Source organism: Ictidomys tridecemlineatus, chromosome 11, assembly GCF_052094955.1.
Source record: "Ictidomys tridecemlineatus isolate mIctTri1 chromosome 11, mIctTri1.hap1, whole genome shotgun sequence".
NCBI classification, from domain to species: domain Eukaryota; kingdom Metazoa; phylum Chordata; class Mammalia; order Rodentia; family Sciuridae; genus Ictidomys; species Ictidomys tridecemlineatus.
Genome location: NC_135487.1, coordinates 58,483,573 through 58,505,232, shown reverse-complemented (window position 1 = coordinate 58,505,232; position 21,660 = coordinate 58,483,573). Strand labels below are relative to the sequence as shown.

Genomic DNA, 21,660 nt, shown 5'->3' with positions numbered 1-21,660 from the left:
AAGTAGGCACTGTGGTCTTTCACCTAATTTTCTTAGCTCTTGTGAAGGTAGTTTAGTGTGTAGTTAACTGTTTACCTTGTTAGCTTGTGTGGAAGCTATCAGTAGAGAATTTTACTTCCATCCTATTTTTCCTGTATCATAATTGTTTTAATTACCATAGTTTTGAAGTAAGTTTTGAAACCAGATTCTGTGAGACCAGTAACTTTTTTTATAAATAAATAAAAAATTTACTGGTCTCACAGTATATATGTGTATGTATGTATATATATATATCTGTTGTTGCTTGACATTTGGTTTGATTTTAGAATTTTTTTTAATTTCCACTAAAAATGCCATTGGGAATTTGTTAAGGATTGCATTGGGGTTTTTGATCCATTGGGTAGTATTTAACAATTTCAGGTTTTCCAATTCATGGACATGAGATATCTTTTTATTTATTTCTGTCTCTTTAATTCTTTTAATAAGGTATTGTAGGTTTTAATGTATAACTCTGTCACCTTTTTGGTTAAATTATTGTCAAGCTTTTATTTCTATTTTTGACACTAAATCAAATTTGTTTCTTAATTTTGATTTTTTGAATTGTTTATATAGAACTAATTGATATTTGTGGTTTGGTCTTATATCCTGCAACTTCATTAATTCAAGCTTATTTATTCTGTGTGTTTTTATGAATGTGTGTGTTTTTGTGTCCGTGTGTGTGTGTGTGTGTGTGTGTGTGTGTGTATGTGAAAATCATTATGAGTTTTCAATAAAGATCATGTTCTTTGTGGACAGATGATTTTTACTTCTTCACCTTTCCAGTTTGTATGTTTTATTTCTTTTTACATTGCTCTGGCTAGGACTTCTATTACTATATTACAAAAAAGTGGTAAAAATGGACATCCTTGTCCTAGTCCTACTCTTAAAGAAAAAAGGCAAGTAGATATTTTATTATTGAATATAATGGTAGCTGTGGGTTTTTCTTATTTGGCATTTATTATGTTGAAGTAATTCCCTTCCATTTCTACATTTTTGAGTGATTCTGTCATAAATAGTTATTGAATTTTTATGGATGGCTCTTCTACATATTGTATTTTCCTTGCAAGTTACTTTTTAATTAGAGTATTTTTAATAATGCTGATGATACTTATTTGTTCACCCATATTTAAGTATAAGTTCCTGAAATAATCTTTGGAAACTCTGTTTATATATGTATGGTTTCCTTAAAATCTTTTAATCTTTTTTTTAAATATGTTTTAGTTGTTGATAGACCTTTATTTTATTTATTTATATGCATTGCTAAGAATTGAAACCCAGAGCCTCACACATGCCTGGCAAGGTCACTACCACTGAGCAACAGCCCCAGCCCCTCAACTTTTGACTTTTAGTGTATGAGAATGAGGTGGTGTCTAGACTTTCGATTCTGTGAGCAAAAATATCAGTGTTTTTTCCAGAGGAAGAATTCTCTGATATTCTGCCTATGACATAAGAAGAATCACCCAGTTCTTAGAAATTTAGTGTAGGATTTTCATATTATCTATTTTTTCAGACACCTTGTTCCCTATCCTTACAATTTAACTGTAATTTTTCTGTTTATTTGATTTTACCTTTAAAAACACTTCAAAGCAAATATAAACCTTTTTAATTCAAGTTTTTTAAATAATTTGCAACATTTCAGAGGATTTTTCAACTGTTTTTAATGTGAGGTTGTAGTAGGAAACCTTCTCATTGAACAGTTTTTGTTCTCCCCAAACTATTTTTGTTCATTCTCAAATTTGAACAATTATTTGGATGAATTTTTGAAGCCTATGGGCAAAGCATTTTTAATACTTAAAAATATTATTGTACCTTTTTTTGTTAAAATTCGCAGTAAGTATTGCTATTGAAAAATCTAATACTATTTTATTCATCTTTCTTTAGAATCTTTTAAAGTTATCTTTCAAAATTTCAGTATGCATGCATGTCAGTGTCTGTATGCATATTTGATCTTACTCTCTTTTATTTGTCAAATATTCAATTATTTCCTCACATACTTAATATTTATTTATTTTTATCCTTCTGGGATATGTACTATGTACTCTTCTATCTTCCATGTCTTTCAACATTTTTCTTATATTTTGAATCTCTATCTTTCCCAGGATTATTCTGGGATAGTTCCTCAATTTGATCTTCAGACTCATGCAATATTCTGTAGCAGAATTCAGTTTACTGTTTGTATTCTCTGCCTAAGATTGATTTTTTAAAATTGACTATCACTTTTTGTTCTTAGTTCATATTGTTTTCTCTTCCCTTTCCTTTCTCTGTACATTCAATATAATTATTTTTAAATTCTTATTCTATCTAATATTGATTCCAATAGATATTTTTGTTATGAAAGTTGTTTGATTTTAGCTTATGAGGTCATATTCTTCGAGTTCTTGGTTTCTGTTTTTGATAATGTGTATTGGGAAATTGCAAGTAACCACTCTAATCTATGCCTGTCCAATAAATTCATAAAGAGGAAAAGAAATATACTTTAAGGCAAAGGCCATACTTACAAATAACTCATTCCCATTTGGTATTATCATACCAAACTTTTTTTGGATCAGGTATATTCCAAAACCTTAAAAAGATATCTACCTGGATTATGTTCTACCATCGATCAATAGATTATATCCTCATCCTAATAATTTTTTTTGCCTACAGTTACTACCAACTAAACTTCTAATTACCAATAAATTAAATATATATATTTAATTTATTATATATATATATATATGATTGCATTATTTATTTATCTAAAATAAATATATGATTGCATATATATATAAATATATGATTGCATTATTTATATATATATGATTGCATTATTTCCTTGCTTTGAAACTTTAAAAAAAATAACCAATGTTTACAGAACAATTTTTTTCCTGTGGCACAGAATATTTCCTCTTAACAGGGACTACCTCAAATGGGCAGTTTTCTTGCCACTTTTGTACCAGAAATTCCCAATGAAGGTGTCACTACTATCCAAGACAGTTCAAAACAATGGTTCATTCATTCACTGTTCCTGACACTTGTAATTACAAGAATATACAACTATTTCTATATGCTTGATGTTCCTCTCTATGTGGAATATGTAGAAGTGCATTTATTGTTGCCTGTTGAAAATTATTTCATACTATAATTATATTCATATTCTCCATTTTACTTAGTTACCTCCATAATCCAAATAAATGCCTTATTTTTGTTCATCCCATAAGACCTTATTTGTTCCTTTTCTTATGATTATTTTTGACAAATTTTCCTGTGCCAAAATGTGAATTTCTGGAAAACAGGCATTGTTTTTTTTTTCTCTTTTGTCTTGTAATATTTGAGAGTGCATTGTGTCCTGAGTTTTTGTAAATGATCTTCAATAAATCAATCCTAAATTATATCTAGAAAAGGTATATTGCCTGGCAATAAGTAAGCATGTGGTTTGTAGTAATTTCTTATTCCTTGTTCTGAAACACAACTTTTGTGGATTTGTTAATTTTTTCAATAAGTAATCTTTGAGTACCTATGTGTACTCAAGACACAGTCATGTCCAAGGCATATACCCATACAGCAAGCCTATGTAGCTGTGTTCTGAACATTTCTAAAATAAGAACATATGCTAGAAATAATAAAATCTGTATGGCACACTAAGGCAAACTGAACGATTTTGGAGAGTATTTGTATGAGGCATGGTAAGAAAATTATTTGTTACATTAATTGTGACAAGGAAAGTAAAATATAGTATATTAGAAAATATGTATGTGGAATAAATATACACATGAATACACACATATGTGTATATGTATTTTATTTCTTATAGATAAGATTTTTTCCAATATTTTTAATGACAAACTGGATTTTTTTCTATGAATTCGAGCTTCTATATTATTTTTTATTGTGTTTGTTTTATGTGACACAGGGGATCAAATCTATGTCTTTGTATATATTAAGCATGTATTTTATTACTGAACTGATCCCCTGCCTCTATGTCAAATTTGATGCTTAAAAAAATATAAACTATTTCTGATAAAGACTTCTGAATTTTGAGTTTTAATTTTGATCTTGTTTTGAGAAAATTTATTTTTAATTTTGTGATTTATGATACTTATAAGAATACATACATGTACTAATTTAATAAAATTAAATTAATTAAAAAAGAACATACTATTCACTTCAATTGAACAAAAACTGAAAAGTCTTAGAATATGACAACAAAATAGTGTTTTTTGAATTTGAAACATTGAAACCAATGGTGACCTTTATAAGAGGAAATTCAATAGTGATAAGCAGAAACCATGTTGGAGAAGGTTAAGTATGAATTGAAGTAAGTAGTAAAAACATTGTCAATATTTACTTTCTTGGGTTTTAAAAATCTATAGCCTTCATGTTCTTAGTAACCTAATGCACTTAAAGAAAAAAAGAAAATCTTTTGAATAAAAGAAATGCTTAATTATGATCCAAAGTTATTATGTTATGAATATTTTACTATATTTATACTTTGAAAATTTATTGTATATAAAGCACAAAAGAACATTATTATTAGAATATTTTAACGATAAAAAAAACTTAGTTATCTAAGTTAATTCTGAATATCTTATGAGATATAGATTGGTAAATAAGCCAGGGAGGGCTAGTCTTGTAAAGATGGTTGGTCAGGCAATTACTATTCCCTTCTTCATAGGTTATGGTAATTTGAGTGGATGGTTATGGGTTAATATTTTCCAAAATAGTATATTTGTAGCTTGTTTCAAGTAGAGCAGAAATCTGTATGTTAATCAGAGCATGAATGTGAGCAATTATTGCCTCACAATATAGGTCATCTCTTATAGGAGCTAGCTATCCTCTAGATACTATTTCTCTTGAGCATTGATTCTTTTTTTTTTTTTTTTTGCGTCTTTGGTCACATATACATAACTGAAGAAATTGAAGAATTTGATAAAAATTTCAAATTCTTCCCACTGCTAAAAATGCACATATGACCACAAAGTAATTTCATTTATGGTTGTGAGGGGTTCATTGACTCTTCAAAGTCCTATCTGAGGTGCTTAAATCAGTTGACAAAAACAGGAATTACATATAGAAGATTCTGTGCTCCTTTACAAACCTCTAAGATGTATAGTTAATGTTTGTGTATCATCAATTAAACATATTGTTTTTATGTCTTCGTGCTTTGAGCAACTTCTAAACATCAGACATTATATAAAATTCACTTAAGACATTAAGGTGTTCAGTGTTTCTAATAAGCTATGAATTAGTCTGAATGCTATTCATATCACCTGTTACTGTCATTCCAACTTTAAGATATTATTATTAAATACTTACATTTCTGCAGATATATGTAATCAATAGCAGTAATATGTTTTTTCTTAATATTTAATTAGAAATAATATACTATATTGTATATTTGTTCTGACCCTTATATTGTTAATATAAGATCATTCATAGTAATTCATATATCACTGAATACTGCAGTTCCTGCATGAAGTTATATTTTGTCATTCATTTTCTCCCTTGAACATTCAAATTTGGCAGAAATATTTAAACCTTTATCATATAAGTAAATAAACAAATGAGTGAAAGACTCATGGCTATTTGTAGCATGACTACTATGCCGCAATTTTGCCCTGGGAAGTCTGTTACTATCTGTTGTCCTGGTGTGTAAAAGTGTCTTTCAATCTTGAATACGTCCCATTTTGAATAATGTATGGTAATACAAGTGTGAGACATCTTCATTATCTCTCATTCATAGGTCATTTTAACATGATTGAATTGTAAAATTAGATTCAGACAATTGGAAATCTTACTCTAGTGTCAAACTTTACTACTAATTTTAAGATACAATCAAGAGACTTGAATGAAGCAGATAGAGAACTGGGACATAGTGTCTGGTTCTATAGGTTTTCTCTTTCCTTGAAAATGTACACATATGGCCCAGAAAAACATAAAGTTCTAGTGAGTTTTATATGTTAATTCACAAAAGAGGTAATGTTTACCTTATAAAATTTATTTCTATTACATATTCCAGAAAGTTCAATGTATATAACATTGTCCAGGAAGTGTACCTCACAGACTCTGGTTTTATTTTTATTATTATTGTTATTATTAATATTTAACTGTTTATCTTTTGTTGATTTTATTATTTTTAAAAATACACGAAAGCAGTGGAATGCATTACAATTCTTTTTCTTTTTAAAGAGAGAGAGAGAGAGAGAAAATTTTTTTTAATATTTATTTTTTAGTTTTCGGCGGACACAACATCTTTATTTGTATGTGGAGCTGAGGATCGAGCGCTCCAGGCAAGCGTGCTACCACTTGAGCCACATCCCCAGCCCTACAATTCTTATTACACACATAGAGCACAATTTTTCATATCTCTGTATATAAAGTATGTTCACGCCAATTTATGCCTTTATACATGCACTTTGTTTTTTTGCATTACAATTCTTAATACACATATACACCATAATTTTTGATTTCTCTGTATATAAAGTATGTTGACACCCAATTCAAGTCTTCATACATGTACTTTGTATAATGATGTCCATCACATTCCATAATCCTTGCTAATCCCTTGCCCCCTCACTTACCCTCCCACCCCTCTTTCTTGTCTAGAATTAATCTAATCCTCCCATGCTCTCCCTCCCTACCCCACTGAGTCAACCTCCTTATATCAGTGAAAACATTCAGCATTTTTTTTGGGGGGGAGGGGAATTGGCTAACTTCACTTAGCATTATCTTCTCCAATGCCATTCATTTACCTGAAAGTGCAATATTTTGTTTAGTTGTTGATAGACCTTTATTATTTATTTATTTATATACAATGCTGAGAATTGAACTCAGTTCCTCAACAAGTGCCAGGCAAGTATGCTACCACTGAGCCACAGCTCCAGCTGCCTGGTTTTATATACAATCAAGAGACTTGAATGAAGCAGATAGAGAACTGGGACATAGTGTCTGGTTCTATAGGTTTTCTCTTTCCTTGAAGAATGTACACATATGGCCCAGAAAAACATAAAGTTCTAGTGAGTTTTATATGTTAATTCACAAAAGAGGTAATGTTTATGTTATAAAATTTATTTCTATTACAAATTCCAGAAAGTACAATGTATATAACATTGTCCAGGAAGTGAGCAATTCTTTAGCCAGGAACCATCCTGCTACAAGCGTTCAATAGAAAAATTTGATTTTCCTCATAGGAAATGTAATTTGTCTAATTTTTTTCTGGAGTTCCAGTTGATATGGATATGGGTAAGATCACTTGCCTTTTTTGCTTTTTCCTAGATATATTTTATAAATAAAATCAGAACATTACTGTCCAGACAGTTTAACTTTCCACACATCCAATATGTTTTTGACATTTGAGAATATTTATTACACTTAGTTTTACCTTTATTACATTTAAGTTATTACTATATAAATATTTTTTATCAGTGCTAGGCATTTAAGATTCACAGTAAAATTGACCAAAATATCCCTACCTTCATGGTGCTATTATGTTTGAATAAGGATGATATTGTACGTTTTAGTAAAAATGCATGAGAATATGAGGTAAAAAAATCTGCATGTACCTATATGTAGTTTGCAAATAAGGATAGGTATTATAATATTTATATTAAAAAACAAATAGTTGTATTAAATATGACATTTTAGATGCTAATCGCTTTTGTTGTAAATAGTATCCAACATTCCTGTTTTATTAATTACCTAGTAATCAATAGATGCACTTTTATCTTCTTTATCTTAAGCCACAACTATTATTACTTCTAGTTGTTATTTTATATTACCCAAGAAAATAAATTAGCTTTTTTAGTAAAAATGATATATCACTGTGGGTCAGAGGTTCTAAAATAATATTGTATTTCATGAAGGCCTATTTTACCTTATAAACAAGAGATCATTAGTATTAGAAATTAAATGTAAAATTTCTTGATTTATACTGAAAAAACATGGCATACCAGACTGATACTAGAACCCTGACAGTGTATGCTGTGTTAATTTTTTTGATCCTTTATTGTAAATATAGTTAGAGGATAGGCCAAAATTCTAGTTATTTCAGAACACCATTTATGTTTCAGATATAGTTATAAATAAGTAAATTCAAATCTTTTACAGAAAATGCCAGCTGCTGCAAAAAAATATATTTCTGAGAACAATTTCTAGTCTGAATATAAGGTCAAAGGGTTAATTATTTGAGGGTCATTATATCAAAGTGTCTGTGATTAGATTTACACAATCTTCAGTTATTTTCCTCCATTACATACTTTGTCTTGCTCCCAATCCACTTTCAAATCTGAAATGAAGACTCTAAAGGAGATTTTATGGTTTCCATTGAAACACATTACATTTTCTGCCTCCAACATTTTTCTTCCAAATTCATCCAATTTATCATATCTTGCTGAATTCAATCCACTTGTCTCTATGCGATTTTAACAGAGCTTTTTCTTTTTCTATTCTTCTAAATTGCTTGCTGAAATGACTTGAATTTTAGTTCAGCATAAAAACAGCATCAACTAAGTTACTTCAGATGAATAATTAGAGTATACTTATGCATTGAAAATGACATCTTGGATATAAGATTTAAAATTAAAAGCAATATATGTGTATATATATTGTGTTTATACAATTGTTCAAATTGCTTTAACTTTAATTTTAATATCTTTAATACCAAGAAGAGAAAGAGGAAGGCAAAATTCAAATTTTATATATATATATATATACTTGGTTTTATTTGCTAATTTTAAGCACTAATGCCACATATTGCATATGTTTTCCTGTGTTGCCCAACTTCTTGTACAGTTGAGTAGGAATTATGTGAGCAGTCTCTCCAATTGACTCTGAGTAAAACTGAAACTTATCAATTCAGATTAAAAGCAATTTAGAGACTTACACTATTTCCCTGCTTTTTAGAACTTGAAGGATATGTTTTCCATTAACATAGCTGCAAGGTCCTCCTAACCAAAATTGGTTTTTAGATGAAAAGTAGATAAATGTTCACTATGCTAAACTATTTAGATTTCAGGTTTCATCTATGATGGAAGATAAAATAAATTATGCTAATAAATATAGAAATTAATACCATAACAACAAGAATAGCAGCAATAAAACCTTTGAATATGGTCAGATCTATGTAATCAGTTATACTAGGTGAGAAAAATATACCAGACTGAAAAGATGGCAATTCAGTCCTTTTTAGTAGCAAAGCATTTTTTTCTATGATAACTTGGAAGGTAACCTATGTGTGTAAAAATTTATGGCTCTAGAGGAAGAAGTTGGAAGATAGAGTAGTGATTCTGTATGTTAGTTGGATTTGATTATATTTGGCAAGTTACCTTATGGAATAAAGAATAGATCAGGAAAGTAACTGGTTTGTAAGGTAAACCAAAAGAGAATGAAATGTTCCAAAATCAAGGTCTTGCACATTTGAAAAACTGGTCTCTTTCTCAATCCTAAATAATAACTAAGTCATTAAATTTAACAAAACTTGAGACAAAAGCCTAACCTCTTAGTTGAAAATAATGACTCAAATTGGAATTTAGATTAGATATGTGGACTTCCCACATATTGTTCTAGATAGCTTTGTGATAACTTTCATTAAGTTGTTAGTAAGTTATGGGAAGAAAAATAAAAGACCCAAGTGCTACGTATGATTTCAAAAGAATTTGTTTTGTGGCTAATGGAATATGGAATTGACAAGAAAATAGACCAAATATCTATAATTATAAGGGAAGAGCATTATCAGAGCATCTTAAGTGTAAAATACCTTTGACAATTCAAAACTTGCATATACACTTGAGTTTGTATTCTTCAGCATTAAGAAGTACAGTCAGTTTCCTAATCTCCCACCTGAGAAAGCAAGAACCTTCAGAAGAAAGAAGAATTACTCAGAATAGTCAGAGATTCAACCATAAGTCATTTCTGTTTGAAGGTAAACATAGCTTATTCATCTACTGTTCTTTCCATTTGTAGTTAGGATTTCATTACTCTTCCTTTACATATTTAATATGTATATGGTAGGTAGGGCAGGAGGCAGATGACTTGTCTTTTAATTTATGTCTGTATACTAAAATTTTATTCAGACTATTGAGCAATACTGCAGACATCTAGGGATTCTGGCATTGGTGGAATTTCAGAGGATTTTTTTTTGAGGACCTTTGGTGCTGACTTTGTGTGTAGATAACTCACTTGTTTCTCTACATTTCCCAGCTATCCTCAAGTTTGGTAGGATTCAATTTTTTTTTTAATTTTTATTTTTTGGTACTGGGGATTGAACTCAGGGGCATTCAACCACTGAGCCACATCCCCAGCTCTATTTGTATTTTATTTAGAGACAGAGTCTCACTGAGTTGCTTAGTGCTTCACTTTTGCTGAGGCTTACATTGAACTCATGATCCTCTTTGAACTCATGCCTGCCTCAGCCTACTGAGCTGCTGGAATTGCAGGCATGTACCACTGTGCCTGATCAAATAATTTATTTCTGGTCAATAGATTATGATTCAAAATAAGTGTGTCACTTCTGGGCTAAGGTCATTTACACTCTCATTCTCTCACAGGCATAAAACAGAGCATTGTAGATGCTACATAATATGTGGTGATGGCATTGCTGTTTTTAGCATGTATTATTTTATTCTAATTGATTAATATTTAAAAATATTTATAATTTATAATATGGTATGTATCATAGATATCTTTACACACAAAAAATTGTTCTTTGAGGTTTTTGATAATTGTTAAAGGTTATACAGGGTTCTTACACCCAAGAATTTGAGAATTACTGATCTAGATGCTTTGAATACATAATCAGACTCCCTGCTTTCATGAGATTTACATTCCTAAACACAGCAAGACCACAAAAAATGAACAAACTAATTTTAAATGGTAGTAAGTGCTATAAAAAACATAGAAATAAAAAGTATAGGGAAGTGTAATGTGGTATTTTAGCTAACATAACCTTTATAACTGGTTTTTTATTTTATTTTTTTATTTTTTTTTTATTGGTTGTTCACAACATTACAAAGCTCTTGACATATCATATTTCATACATTAGATTGAAGTGGGTTATGAACTCCCAATTTTACCCCAAATGCAGATTGCAGAATCACGTCGGTTACACATCCACAATTTTACATAATGCCCAATTAGTAATTGTTGTATTCTGCTACCTTTCCTATCCCCTACTATCCCCCCTCCCCTCCCCTCCCATCTTCTCTGGCTTTTTATTTTAAATAGGTATATCCATATATGAATAAATAGTATTTATTCTATAATGAAAAGGAATGATTCACATGAAGATGGCAGGGAAGATTATCCTAGGCAAGGGAAACTATAAAAGTCACAATTTGAGAATAAGCTTCAGAGGCTTGAGAAGAAATATGAAGTCTTTCATAACTAGAACATAGTAAGTTAAGGAGGGCAAATTTGAAAAAAACAGGAAGACACTTTTAAACAAAAGCAATCCAACATATCAGTGTACACTGTGGCACTCCTTTTTATTCATAAATATTTGTAATTTAAGTATAATGCTTTCATTCATATTCAAATATGAAGAAATGTTATTCATAGCTCCCAAAGTAAAGATAATATTAAAATAAGTATGATAAAAATAATTCATCATGTACAACAGAAACTCAATGAGATTAATAACTTCACCAGAAATAATGGAGGTTTAATATATAGACTATATAGAGACAAAAATTTACTGTTTGGTTTTTAATTTCTAGACTTTTTAAACATAGATATACATAGGCATTACTTAGTATATAGATATTTAAATATACAGACAATAATTAGACTTTAAAATTTTTCTTTGTTTTAATTAGTTCTACATGGCATTAAAATGCATTTATGCACTTTGATGTATCATACATATATGGGATATAATTTCTCATTTTTCTAAGTACAAGTGTTGTACAATAATATCGGTCATGCAATCATATATACATAAAATAATAATGCCTGTTTCATTCGACTATCTTTCCTATCCCCACATCCCTTCTCTCCCTTTGCATCACTTCCCTCTACCTAATCTAAGGTAACCCTATTCTCTAGTGTCCCCCACCTTATTGTGAATTAGCATCTGCATATTAGAGAAAATATTAGGCCTTTGGTTATTGGGAATTGGCTTATTTCCTTTAGCATGATATTCTCCAACTTCATCCATTTACTGGCAAATGCCAGAATTTCACTCTTCTTTAAAGCTGAGTAATATTCCATTGAGTATATATCCCACATTTTCTTTATCCATTCATCTATTGAAGGACACGTAGGTTGGTTCCATAGTTTAGCTATAGTGAATTGAGCTTCTTTAAACATTGATGTGGCTGTATTACTATAGTATGCTGACTTTAAGTCCTTTGGGTTTATATTGAGGAGTGGGATAGCTGGGTCAAATGGTGGTTCCATTTAAAGTTTTCTCAAGAATCTCCATATTGCTTTCCATAGTGGTTGCACTAATTTGCAGTGCCACCAACAATGTATGAGTGTACATTTCCCCCACATTTATAGTTGCCTGTATTCTTCATGATTACCATTCTGACAGGAGTGAGATGAAATCTTAGAGAAGTTTTGATTCGCATTTCTCTAATTGCTAGAGAGGTTGAAAAATTTTTCATATATTTGTTCATTGATTGTATATCACCTTCTGAGAAGTGTCTGTTCAGTTCCTTGGCCCATTTATTGATTGGATTATTATATATTTTTTGGTGTTAGGATTTTTGAGTTCTTTACATATCCTAGAGATTAATGCTTTATCAGAGGCACATATGGTAAAAATTTTCTCCCAATCTGTAGGCTCTCTCTTCATGTTATCGATTGTTGATAAGAAACTTTTAAATTTATTTGTTGGCTTTTTATTCTTTTTAATGAATGTGGTTAAAGCAATAAACTTTCCTCTTAGTACTGCCTTCATAGTGTCCCAGAAATTTTAATATGTTGTATCAGTGTTCTCATTTACCTCTAAGAATTTTTTTATCTCATTCTTGATTTCTTCTACCGTCCAATCATCCTTCAATAGTGTATTATTTAGGCTCCATTTGTTACAGTAGCTTGTATTTTTTATTTTATTGTTGATATCTAATTTTATTCCATTGTGATCTGATAGAATGCAGGGTATTATCTCTGTTTTTATGTATTATGTATATATTTAAATATATAGAAAATATATAATATATTAAACATATAGACAATCTAGACATTTTAGACACATGATATAAACACTTTTGTTTGGCTCTTAGTATGCAAACATTATAGTATCTAACTATACACACATTATAAACATACTATTTATTATACATATACAAAATGGGGAATAGCATAAGGTTTTTACATTTCACTAGAATTAATGTTAGTATAAATCTGTAGTTGACTTTAACAAGTTAACATGTATTTATTGCAAGCCCTAGAATAACCACAGAGAAAATATTAAGCATATAATTAAAAGTTATTAAATGGATTAAAATGTCATCAAAGAAAAAAATATTTAACATAAAACAAAGGTAGTAAGGAATCAAAGGAGGGGGAATAGGCTAGGAGACTTATAAGAAACAAAAGTAAAATAACAGATTAAATCCAACCATATCAAAATAAAATTAAATATGTATTGATGAACAGTCTAATCAAAAAGCAAAAATTGCTAAGTTGGAGTTAAAAACCTCAATATCTACCCATGTATTTTGTGAAACAAACATATTTTAAAGTTTTATATAAATCAAAAGTAAAATGATAGAAAAAGATACCATGACAGCAACCATGCAAAACTGAAATGAGTATATTAATATCAGTTAAAAATAAATTTAATAATAAAAGTGCTGCTAGAAATAAAAAATACAATTCTTAATAGTAAACGTCCCTATATTTTAAGAATATAAACATATATTCTCCTAAGTGTAGAAAATCCCAAATGAGAAAAAGCAAAATATGACCAAACTGCAACGAAAAGTAGACAATACAACCATAATAATTGGAAACTTCCATACTCCAATTTCAATAACTGATAGAACAATTAAGCAGAGTATGTATATGAAACAAGAAGGATTGAGCAACACTTGGAAACAACAAGAGCTAATAAAACATTGAACAACAGGACAATACATATAATTTTCAAATGAACATAGAACATCTTCTAAAACAGACCATAGGGTTAGAATGAAACAAAATTTAACTAATTTTAAAAGAATTTTATATAAAACCTGTTTTTATACCACAGTGCATTTATATTATAAATCAATAACAAAAGGAAATTTATGAAATTCCAAAACATGAGGAAATTAATGACAAATATGTAAAAGAAATAAACTACCAAAACTGACTTAAGAAGAAATAGAATATCTGAGGAAACATATAAAAAATAAATAAATTGAATTAATTATTTAGATTTTTTTCCACAGAGAAAAATCCAGGCACACATGTCTCATTAATTTTCCATAGCTTCTATAATAATTATCACAAATTTGGTGGTGGCTTAAAATAACAGAATATTATTCTCTCATAGACATGGTGAAGCACTAATTTGACATAACTTTCATTAGGATAGTACAAAATTGTCTTTGTGGTCACATTCTTTCTAAAGCATCTGTAAGAATCTGATTCTTGACTTATTCAGCTTGAAAGCTGCCACCATTCCTGTGCTTGAGAAGGCCTTAGTGCTTTCTGTACTTACATCTTCACACTACTTTCTCATTTTTATAAGAACATTTATGGCTGGTCACAGTGGTGCATACCTGTAATCCCAGTGGCTTGAAAGGCCAAGGCAGGAGGATTGTGAGTTCAAAGCCAGCCTCAGCAAAAACAAAATGGTAAGCAACTCAGTGAGATCTTATCTCTAAATAAAATACAAAAAGAGCTGGGGATGTGGCTCAGTATTTGAGTACCTGTAAGTTCAATTCCCAGTTGCCCCCCAGCCCCTGAAAAAGAACATTTATGATGGATTTTAGGACCCTTCGGGGTAATTCAGAATTATGTTATATCAAGGTCATTAATTTAATCACATTTGCAAAGAACCTATTTTCAAATAAGATAATATTAACAGGTCACAGTAATGAGAACCTGGTGTTTTTAATGGTAAGTCATTACAGCAGTCTTTACTGGTGAGTTAACATTTAAAGAATTACAGCAATTCTTTGAAAGTTTTCATAAAAAAATGAGAAGGAAAAGATGGAATGCTATCTAATTCATTCTATGATATGGTATAATTTCAGTATGAAAATTATGTAACCAACCTAAAGATTAATATCTATGAATATAGACACAAAAATCATCAAAAACAATACGAGGGGCTGGGATCATAGCTGGGGTTATAGAGTAATTGCCTTGCACATGTGAGGTTCTGGGTTTGATCCTAAACACCACATAAATAAATAAAATAATGCTATTATGTTCATCTACAACTAAAAATAATTTTAAAAAATACTAGTGAGCTAAATCCAACAATATAATAAAGTATGAAAGGTTAATTTAACATACAAAATTAATGTAATATGCCATATTTAATGAATAAGGGATAACATTTCATGAATATCTTAATAGATGAAGAAAAGAAATAGGTGAGAAATTTCAAAACCTCTTCTTGATCAGCAAACCCAGAATAGGAGAAGGTGCTTCAATCACATAGAGAGGATCTACAGAAAACTAACTTTATGCTTAATATTGAACAACAAATTGCCTTCTCTCAAAGTTACTTGACATTCATGCCACTTTTATTCAATATTACTGGAGAGTGTAGCTAGGAAATTTAAGCAAAAAAAAAAAAGAAAGAAAACATAACTTAATTTTTAGGAAAGATAAAATTCTATTTGCATATGTCATGATGTTCTACACATAAAACCTAAGGACACTAAAACTAATAATTATTAGAACTGATAAACAAGTTTAGAAAACTTTAAGGATCAATATTAAAAAAATCAGTTGCATTTCTATATATTAGTATCCACCAACTAAAAATAATTTAGGAATATAATTTTATTTATAATAGTACCAAGCAGCAAAATACTTAGGAATTAATTTAACAAAGAAGTGAAAAATTATACAATATATATATATATATATATATGTATATGTATGTATTTTTAATTGCTGTACGAATTTAAAGAGGATCTAAGTATTGAATAATATACCATGCTCTGGACATACATGAGCTTATCTGTTCACCTACTGAAGTAAATTTTTTTTCAAGTTTTGGAATTTTTGAATGAAGCTGTTATAGATATCTATATTTGAGGTTTTGTATAGATATTGGTTTTTTAATTTATTTGGATAAATACCAAGAAGCACAGTTGGTGGATATTATGATGAGAATAATTTGTAAAAACTACCAAATAACCTTCCAAAGTGGATTTATCTTTTCATATGATTACTTGACATCAGTACATCTTTTTTGTAAGGTAAATGTTCAGATCTTTTGCCCATGTAATAAGGTTGCTTATTTTCTTATTGTTGAGTTTTTTGTTTGTTTTATTGGTGAATTATACATAGTAGTAGGCTACATTGTGATACATTCATACCAGCACATAGTATCATTTGATCTAATTCATTTCCCAATAACCCACTATCCTTTGCTAGTCTCCATTCTATTTTCATCAGATCTTCTTTCTCCCCTTTTACTCTCTAGATCTGTATATAAAAGAAAACATGTAACCCTTGACCTTCTGAGTCTGGGTTATTTCACTCAGCATCATGTTCTTTCTTTCCTCTATTTTCCTGAAAGTAATATAATTTTGTTTTTTAGAATCGGGTAAAACTCCATCATGTATATATGCAGTATTTTTTTATCCATTCATCTATGGAACACCTATATGAATTGTGCTGCCATGAACACAGGTACACATGTATCACTATATTATGCTACTTTAATTCTTTTTGATAAATACCAAATATTGGTATAGCTGGGTCACATGATGTTTCCATTCCTACTCTTTTGAGAAACTGATTTCCATAGTGGTTGAATAATTTATACTTCCATCAACAATATATAAGCTTTTCTTTTTGCCACATACACACCAGTATTTATTAATACTTGAGTATTTGATGATTGCCATTTTTATTGGAGTGGGATGAAACCTCTGTATAGTTTTACTTTGTATTTTCCTGTTGCTAAAGATGTGGAACATTTTTTCTGTACATTAGTTGGACATTTAACTTCTTTTGAGAGATAAATGATTGCTTAATTTGTCCGTTTATTAATTATTTATTGTTCTTATGATGTTAATAGTTGGTTTGTTTTTGCAGTACTGGGGATGAAACCCAGGGCCCCATACATACTAAGCAAATGTTCTATCACTGAGTTACATCCCCAGCCTGTTAAGTTTTTCGCATTCTTTATATATTCTGGATATTAATCTTCTGTCAGAAGAGTAGCTGGCAAAGATTTTCTTTCAATCTGTAGGCTCTCTTTTCATACTTTAAACTGTTTCCTTTGCTCTGCAGAAACCTTAAAGTTCACTTTCATCTCATTTATTAAATTTTGGTTTGATTTCCCAAAATTCTTGAAGAAGTTGATACCAGTGCCGATATGTTGGAGTGTTGGCCCTGTTTTCTTCTAGAAATTGCAACATTTCTTGTCTAATTCCTAGTCTTTGATCCACTTTCATTTGACTTTTATGTAAGAGAGAGATATAGATCTTGTCTCATTCTTTTACACATGGATATATAATTTTCCCAGCAACATTTCTTTAAAAGACTTTTCTTTCGCCAATGTGTTTTTTACATCTTTGTCAAGGATCAGATGGCTGTATCTGTATGTGTTTGTATCTGGGTGTTCTATTCCATTGGTCTGTCTCTGTGTGTTTTTATATGGTTACCATACTGTCTTTGTTAGCATTTTGTTAATCTGTGGTATAATTTGAAGTTGAATATTGTGATAATTCATGCATTGCTCTTGTTGCTTAGAATTGCTTTGACTATTCTGGATTTCCTATTCTGCCATATAAATTTTAGACTATTGTTTTTATTTCTGTGAGGAGTATCATTGGTATTTTGATGAAGATTGCATTAAATATGTAGAATGATTTTGGCAATATGTCTATTTAAAAAATAATTCTGCCTATCCGAGAGCATGGAATGTCTTTCCATCTTCTGATGTCTTCTTCAATTTATTTCTTCAGTTTTCTATAATTTTTACTGTGGAGGTCTTTCCCCTCCTTGGTTAGATTTATTACCAGGTGTTTATTTATTTCTGTTTTGAGGTATTGTGAATGGAATTATTTTCTTGGTCACTTTTTCAGCATATTCATAATAGGTTTACAGAAAAGCTATTGATTTTTCATGTTGGTTTTGAGTCTTTGCTACCTTGCTGAATTTGTTTATCAGTTCTAGAAGTCTTCTGGTAGAATTTTTGGGTCTTCTAATTATAGGTTCATATCTGCAAATAGTGATAGTTTGATTTCTCCCTTTCCTATTTAAATTCTTTTTTATTTCCTTCTCTTGCTTAATTGCTTTGGCTAATATTTCAAGTACTGTATTTAATAGAAATGGTGAAGGTGGATATCTTGTCTGGTTTCTGATTTTAGAGGAAACTATTTGTTTTTCCCATTTAGTAAGATGTTGGCTTTGAGTTTGTTACATGTAATAGCATTTATGATGTTGAGATAAGTTCCTTCTATCCCTAATTTCTTCAGTGTTTTAAAAATGAATTAATACTGTTTTTTTCAAAGTCTTTTCTGCATCTATTGAAATAATAATGTGATTTTTGTCCTTTATTCTATATATGTGTTGAATTGTGTTTATTATTTTGCATATGTTTAACTATACTTGTGTCACTGGAATGCACCCACCTTGATCATGATTTTAATGTGGTTTTGAATATAAAATACTAATATTTTAAGGATTTTTGCATCTATATTCATTGGGAATATTGGCCTGAAGTTTTCTTTCTTTGATTTGTCCCTATCTGGTTTTGATGTCAGGGTAGTACTGCCTTCATACTGTCAATTTTGGAGATCCACTCCTTGACCCTTTCTGGTTCATGGACTACCTTGAGGAATATTGGAATTATTTCTTCTTTAATGATCTGGTAGGATTCATCCGGGAATCTACTTGGTTCTAGGCTTTTCTGTGTTGGGAGCCTTTTTATTATTGCCTTAAAACTTAATAAGACTCATGCTTGTTATTGATCTGTTTACATTTGTTATATCATGTTGGTTCAATTTTGGTTAGTCATATGCATCTATCAATTTGTCAATTTAGTCTGTATTTTTCACTTTATTGCCATATAAGTTTTCAAAAATTTTCCTCTGAAATTCAGATATATCTATAGCAAAATCTCCCTTTTCATCTCTTGATTAATTTTGGGTGTTTTGGTATTTTTTGGTTAGTTTGGCTAAAGTTCTAACAAACTTGCTTGTCTTTTCAAAGAATCCATATTTTGTTTTATTGATTATTCCTACTTTTTTATTGTCCATTTCATTGATTTTGACATTAATCTTAATTAGGTCCTTCTTTCTATAATCTTTAGAGTTGGATTGTTCTTGCTTACCTAAGATCTTTAGATACACATATTCATTTGGAATAGTTCTAATTTTTTTTAAGTATATATATATTCATAGGTATAAGTTTCCTCAAAAAACCACCTTTATAGTATTCCAGAGACTGTGATATGTTTTACCTATATTCTCAATTAACTATAAGAACTTTAAAATCTCTCTCCAATTTTTTTCAGTTATTGCTCCTTGATCATTCAAAACTGTATTGTTCAGTCTCCATGTGTTTATGAATTTTCTGTATGTTTTCTTCTTGTTAATTTCTAGTTGTATTCTATTATGCTCCAATAAGATGTAACAGATTATATTAATTTTTTTGTATTTGCTAAGAATTGCTTTGTAACTGGATATATGATCTATGTACCTAAGACAAAAGTGAATTTGGCTCTTGGATAAGCTATTCTCTGGGTGTCCTTAAGTCCATTTTATTTATCGTCGCTTTTAAATCTGAAGAGTCTTTACGTAATTTATGTCTAAATGACCTATCAGTGAAAGAGGTGTGTTGAAATCATCTAGTAATATTATACTGGGGTCTGAGTTTTTATGTTGAATAGTGTTGGAGTTTTCTTTCATCATTAAGGAAGTGAGATTAAATAAATTCAAAATGAAATTGACAGCTGATATATTTTAAAATGCTAACATTTAAAAATTATTCTTATGAACCAAATCTTTCTCATTCTATCTTCATTTTTATAGGACATGTATAACATATGCATTCCCCTATTTTATAGACAAATACATGGTGTCAAGTTAAATAACTTCTTAATGACACTTTTCTGAAATGCTAGAATGTGGTATTTCATAGATCAATGTAAGTTAGCTCCTGGTATTTTGTACCTAATCACTATCCAACAGTCCCTGATTAATTTTCAGAAATAGACTAATGATATTGAGTAGGGGAGATAATTTTTCTGCATTTCTCTAACTTCATATCCTATTTAATCAACATAGCTGTCACATGTAAAGTGTGATTTTTGGTAAACTTTCTTATGATAACTTTGGATCATGCCTTAGATTATCCACTTATACTACACTATGAATTTATATGCAATGGACTTGAGAGAAGAACTCACTCAAACACTTTTGGGTTGTCACTAATAAAATAGGAAGAAAATGGGAACTGTGTCATTATAATGTCAATGACATTTTTGTGTCTAACAAATCAAAGAAAACTCCCTACATGATAGAAGTTGATGGTACTGCTTGCTTTCTTATATTTCCTTTCATTTTCCTCCCTCCAAACTTCTATTCTTTATTTCACTTGAACTCAAAGCTACCTTGAAGTCTATGTACTGCACAAGGTCATTCACTTATGTTTGGATGTTGGGCAAGTGTTGAGGACAGCAGCTACTTCAAACCCATTTCTGAACATTCAGATCCTAGCTACACTGATTATAAATAGGCTGAGACAATTTTCTTCTTCACAGATGGTTGACAAGTCTGTGATACATTTAGAAGAACCACATAAGCTCTGTTGACCACAAATGATACTGACTTCTGTGTTCCTCTCAGTTATGAAACATCCATGTGACAGTTAAAACTATATGTGGAGAAAAGTGCAAATAAATTAACTGTAATGTGATCCAGTTGTTTTGATCTCAAATAGAAAAGTATGTGAAGTACAAATATAAGGAAAATTTCTTTTTAGCAAACAATTATTTCTGTAAGAAATCTATACAAATAAAGTTATTGTGTTGCCTTTAATTTAAAAATATTAGTTTGTGAAAACTATGAGTGAGACATGAGAATTTGTACCTCAAATTTTATATGGTAATATTAATACAAAGTATACAAAGGTGCAATTTCTTCATTATGCCACACAGTTTATCAGCAAGCCCCACTGACTAAATTTGTAAATTAGTACAAGTTTTTCTACTTCTTTTAAACTTCATTGCTTTTTGTGGGAGCTCTACATGTGATTATTAATATTAGCTGTCTCTTGAGCAGTCTCCCTCATATTCTTATGGTCCATATTCAAATCCATTTTCTTCATGGTAGAAATCACATATCATATATCTTGTCTATTGAAAGGGCTCCAAATATCACAATAAAATCTCAACATTTATTTTTCTTTGAGCTATAATGCCCCATAGAATCTAGCCGCTGACTTACCTCTCTGACTATCTAATACCACCTTCTTGATTTACTTACCACTTGTTCCTTCTTGTTTTTCTGTTCCAAAATTAAATCAATTTTTTTCTTA

The 21,660-nt window shown here is 30.0% G+C and overlaps 1 protein-coding gene across 1 annotated transcript in view; it reads left to right on the top strand.

Annotated features, from left to right (window-relative positions):
- Positions 1-21,660, top strand: part of Lrriq3 (leucine rich repeats and IQ motif containing 3) — a 162,159-nt gene that overhangs the window by 109,851 nt on the left and 30,648 nt on the right. The gene's annotated exons all lie outside the window — the stretch shown is intronic.